The 5,614-nt window shown below is 43.2% G+C and overlaps 1 pseudogene; it reads left to right on the top strand.

Annotated features, from left to right (window-relative positions):
• The first annotated feature begins 3,451 nt into the window (after positions 1 to 3,451).
• On the top strand, positions 3,452 to 5,183 carry LOC109372369 (60S ribosomal protein L4-like; annotated as a pseudogene).
• Positions 5,184 to 5,614: the final 431 nt, after the last annotated feature.

Genomic DNA, 5,614 nt, shown 5'->3' with positions numbered 1-5,614 from the left:
CTGAACAACAGCTCAACCTGGAGCTGGGCTGCCATGAGTCACTGGCGACGGCAGAGGCTGCAGCCCCTGTGGCAGTGGGTTGCCATGGGCTACCGTGTGTAGCCATCAGCCAGCGTGAATGGCTAGCAGCCACAGTGAGCAGCCGTCCAGAAGCCGGCGACTGATCTGCCTCACCCGGGAAGAGCGCAATGATGGTGCCAACATGGGCCAGTGAAGTGATGTCCTCCACAGCTAGACTGAAGAACAAAAGGACAACAACTTGTCTGTTCCCCTTCTCCCAATTCCCCAGCGCTGTTCCCATCCCCCAATTGCCCAATAAAAATCTTTAAAAAAAAAAAGAAAACAAGACTTTACACTCTGCCTATGACAGACTCACTTTAAATTCGAAGACACACACAGACTGAAAGTAGAAGGATGGAAAAAGATATTTCATGGAAATGGAAATGAAAAACAAAAGCTGGAGTAGCAAAACTTATACCAGACAAAATAGACTTTAAAACAAAGGGTATAACAAGAGACAAAGGACCCAATAATCCCACTTCTGAGTATTTATCTGAAGAAACCCAAAACACTACTTAGAAGGGTCATGTGCATCCATATGATCATTGCAGCTCTATTTACAATAGCCAAGATACGGAGGCAACCTGGGTGTCCTTCAATGGATGAATAGATAAAGAAGAGGTGTGATTTTAAAAAACACAGTGAATGTTTAAATTTTTAAAAATATATTACAGTGAAAGACATATTGCCATTTGTCCCCCTCAAAATAATCCCCCTCACTTCGAACACTTATCCCATCGTTCTTGCCACTTTCTGAAGCAGTTCTGGAAGTCCTCTTTCACGAGTGTCTTTACAAGTGTTTAAAAAATTATGTGTGTTGGGCTGGCCGAGTGGCTTGTTGGTTAAGAGTTGACTTAGGAGCGTGAGCTCTGAGCAGCAGGGCCACTGGTTCGTATCCCACATGGGCCAGTGACACTGCCTCTACAGCTAAGATGGTGAACAACAGCTAGACCTGGAGCTGGGCTGCTGTGAGTCTCCAGTGATGGCGTAGGCTGCAGATCCTGCTGCAGTGGGCTGCCATGAGCTACCCTGAGTGGCTAGCAGCCAGCATGAGTGGCCAGCAGCTGGCATGAGCAGCTGTGAGCTGCTATGAGCCACCGTGAGCAGTGTCCAATGGCTGGCGACCGATCTGCCTCAGCCGGGAAGAGCGCAATGATCATAATACCAACATGGGCCAGTGAAATCCACAACTAGACTGAAGAAGCAAAGGACAGCAACTTGTCTGTTCCCCTTCCCTGATTCCTCAATGCTGTTCTCTCCCCCAATTCCCCAATAAAATCTAAAAAAAATTACGTGTATATAAAACAACCTGAGAAATGGGCAAACGGTTTTATCCTCCATCATGACAATGCTATGTGTCACACATTATTTCTGGTATGGCAATTTATGTCAAATAAAAACATTAAGGTGTGTCCTCATCCACCTTATTCACCAGATCTGGCACAGTACAACCTCTGGCTCTTCCCCAAAGTAAAAATGATGATGAAAGGTAAACATTTTGAATCAATTCAGGACATCGTGGCAGCCACAACACCACAACGAAAGACACTCATGAAAGAGGACTGTCATAACTGCTTCAGAAAATAGCAAGAATGATGGGTAAGTGTGTTCAAAGAGAGGGAGGGTATTTTGAAAAGGATTAATGGCAATGTGTCTTTTACTATAATACATTTTTTTATTTACACATTCATTGTATTTTTTTGTCATACCATGCATATACAATGGGATATTATTCAGCTACTAAAAAAAATGAATGAAATCTTGCCATCTGCAACAACATGGATGGACCTAGAGGGTATTGGTCTCAGTAGAGTAAGTCAGAGGGAGAACGAAAAATGCTGTATGATCTCATTTATGTGTGGAATCTAAAGTACAAAATAAACAAACAAACAAAACAGAAACAAGCTCATAGATAACAGAGAACGTTTTGATGTTTGCCAGATGGGAGGGAAGTTGGGTGGATGGGTGAAAAAGGGAAAGGGATTAAGAAGTACAAATTGGTAGCTACAAAGTAGTAATAGGGATGTAAAGTACAGCATAGGGAATATAGTAAATAATACTGTAATAACTATGTATGGTGTCAGATGGCTACTAGACTTATCAGGGTGATCACTTCATAAGTTATATAAATGTCTAATCACTATGTTGTGCTCTTGAAACTAATATAATATTGTATGTCAACTGTAATTGAAAAATAAAAAAATTACTTTTTAAAAAATCATTTTTTAAAGACCCGCAAAGAGCACCACGACTTCCAAGTATATTCTGTGACACTTGAGCAAGTTTGAGAAATATTTACCATGTAGAGTATACCTGTGCCTGAATCCAAGAAATTAGACAGAAGAAAATTGGAGTAAAAGTGAACCTTTGGATAAACAAAAGACATTAAGAGGAGCCTTCGGGGTGGGGGGGTCAGGGGAGAGCCACATGAAGAAAGATACCACTGGAGAAAAAAATTCACATCCAATCGTCAGAGGATTATGAAATACAATACCTTCAGGAAGAATAACTATTACTGCATTGCACCTGGGTTTCCACGATCACATAAGCTTTGTGTGAAAGGGAAGAATCACGTCAGTGTTTTTCTGGCTCCATTCCCATGCGCTCTCTAGGAACTTCACTTCTCATTTTGGACCCGCACATTCCCATGTCCCCTCTCTCCTGTCCCATTCCCCTGCTGGAAAGGGGGGAAAAGTTCTCAAAAACCAAGAAACTATCTCACAAGTTCTCTGGGATCAAGTACTCATGACCTCCACATGTCTATCATCTCTCTTCTTTTTGTCTAGAGCTTGCCCTGGGTATATATACTGTCATGGCCATCAAAAGCAAGACTCTTACTGGTGCTGCCAAGTGTATGAGTGGTAGCCAGCAATATTCATGCACAGGCTGTCAGTGGCCAATAAGGAAGGTGCTATCTTACATTGCTTCAGAAGCCAGTGGTGAAATCTCTTAGGGTACTGCCAAAGCTGTTGGCACCGAGGTTGCTGATATATTACAATAAAGTTCTTTTTATTTTTGCTTGTTCTTTTATTAGAGATCCTGTGTTGTAAGATTCAGACATGGGTTCAGGCAGCTGGGTCAGATGATATCTGTGACAGACACTGTACTGTGTTCATAATCTAGTCAATCCCCTTACACTGGCCCAACTACCCTTGAAAAGTATATGACACTTTTAAATATGGGTGATTTATTTCCCAGAAGACTTCTTGATGCTTATCACTTATCAAACCTCCTGATGAGCCCAGCCAATTGTGCCTGACTTTTAGAGTAAACACCACTTAAGTTGATGATGGGGTTCTTTATTATGATGGGATGGTCAGAAGAAAGGAATACGCCTTTTCCAGTGGGAGTTACCAAATTGAGAGGAGCAGGGCCATCTTCTCTCCCCATCATGATGTATGCTCGTTCACTGATATCGGTCTCCAAAAAGGGGAATCATCTGGCAAAACTGTCACTTTGACTGCTGTGTTCCAGGCTTCCATTCAACCAGATATTGTGAACTTTGTTCACACCAACTTGTGCAAAACAACAGACAGCCCTATGTTGTCAATGAATTAACAGGTCATTAAACTAGCACTGAGTTGTGAGGTCCTGTCAGAGTTGTGGCTTGAATTTCCAGAGTTCAGGCCATGGGACTCATCTTTCTGGCCAGGGTACTTTTGGCAATATATGTCATGGAGGCCGCATGTTTGCACCAAAAAAACCTGGTGCCATTGGCACCACAGAGTGAACACAACACAGAAGCAACATGCCATGTGCTCTGCCCTGGCAGCCTCAGCCTTACCAGCACTAGTCATGTCTAAAGCTCATCACATTGAGGAAGTTCCTGAACTTCCTTTGGTGGCTGAAGATAAATTTGAAGACTACAAGAAGATCAAGGAGGCTGTTTTGCTTCTTAAGAAGCAAAAGGCCTAGAATGATATCAAAAAGGTCTATGCCTCTCACCAAATGAAAGCTAGCAAGGTCAAAAAAAAAGAAACCATCATCATATCTAGCACAGGGGACCTTGCATCATCTATAATGAGAACAATGGCATTATCAAAGCCTTTAGAAACATCCCTGGGGGCAGGCCGAGTGGCGCGATGGTTAAGAGCTGGCTTGGGACGCCAGAGGGCCCCGGTTCAGATCCCACATATGAGGGCCAGTGACACTGCCCTCTACAGCTAAGATGCTAAACAACAGCTCGACCTGGAGCTGGGCTGCCATGGGTCCCCGGCGACAGCGTAGGCTGCAGTCCCCTGCTGCATTGGGCTGCCATAAGCTACCATGTGTATCCGGAAGCCAGCGTGAGCGGCCAGCATCCACTGTGAGCGGTCATCTAGAAGCCGGCAACTGATTTGCCTCACCTGGGAAGAGCGCAATGATGGTGCCAAATTGAGCCAGTGAAGCAACGTCCTCCACAACTAGACTGAAGAACAAAAGGACAGCAGCTTTTCTGTTTCCCTTCCACCAATTCCCCAGCGCTGTTGCCATCCCCCAATTCCCCAATAAAAATCTTTAAAAAAAAAAAAAGAAAAGAAAAGAAACATCCCTGGAACTACTCTGCTTAACGTAATCAAACTGAACACTTTGAAACTTGCTCCTGGTGGGCATGTGGGTTGTTTCTGCATTTGAACTGAAACTGCTTTCCATAGGTCAGATAATCTGTATGGCACTTGGCACAAAGCTTCCTCCCTCGAGAGTAACTACAACCTTCCCATGCACAAGATGCTCAATATAGACCTTAGCAGAATCCTGAAAAGCCCAGAGATCCAAAGAGCAATCCAAACACCGTGCAAGAAGATTCATCACAGACTCCTGAAGAAGAATCCACTGAAAAACCTGAGAATCATGTTGAAGCTAAACGAATATGCAAAGACCATGCACCAGAACACCATTCTTCTCCAGGCCAAGAACCACCAGCTCCGGGTGGATAAAGCAGCAGCAGCACTAGAAGCCAAACCAGATGAGAAGGGGGTTCCAGGCAAGAAGCCAGTGGAAGGAAAAAAAAAAAGAAGGCTGCTGGCGCTACGAAACAGAAGCCTTTGGTGGGAAAAAATGCTGCAGCTACCAAAAAACCAGCAGCTGAGAAGAAGCCTGCAGAAAAGAAGGCCACCAAAGAAGAAAAGAAGTCTGTGGCATAAACTTAAATTTGTTTATTCTGTAAGGGTCAAATAACTTTGGACAGCTGATTTTTAATAAAAACCTGATCAAAGAGGCAGTGAGAAACATGGGGAAAAAAGGAATATGGACAGGGAAGTGAAATTCATTGAACAGTTCAGTTTATTAGGCATTACTGAATACCCACTGTGTGCTTCACAACAATCTTGCAAGGCTGCCATTGTTATACTCATTTTAGTGTTACTATATGCCATTTTGCTAATGTTCAGTCAGTTAAAGTAACAGCATCAAGGTCACACAGATAGTAAATGACAGAGTTAAAATTTGAAACCAGGTCTTCCTACTCCAATTGCCCTTACCTGCAGTAATATTCTGTACTTTTATCAATAGAAATAATTATATTTGTCCTTAGGGCATTAGGGAGAGTTGTAAAAAAGGATACAAGCACACATAT

This window comes from Hipposideros armiger, unplaced genomic scaffold, assembly GCF_001890085.2.
Source record: "Hipposideros armiger isolate ML-2016 unplaced genomic scaffold, ASM189008v1 scaffold_630, whole genome shotgun sequence".
In the NCBI taxonomy this organism is placed as follows: Eukaryota; Metazoa; Chordata; class Mammalia; order Chiroptera; family Hipposideridae; genus Hipposideros; species Hipposideros armiger.
Note: the sequence above shows the minus strand (reverse complement) of the source record. Positions and strands in the feature narration are given on the sequence as shown.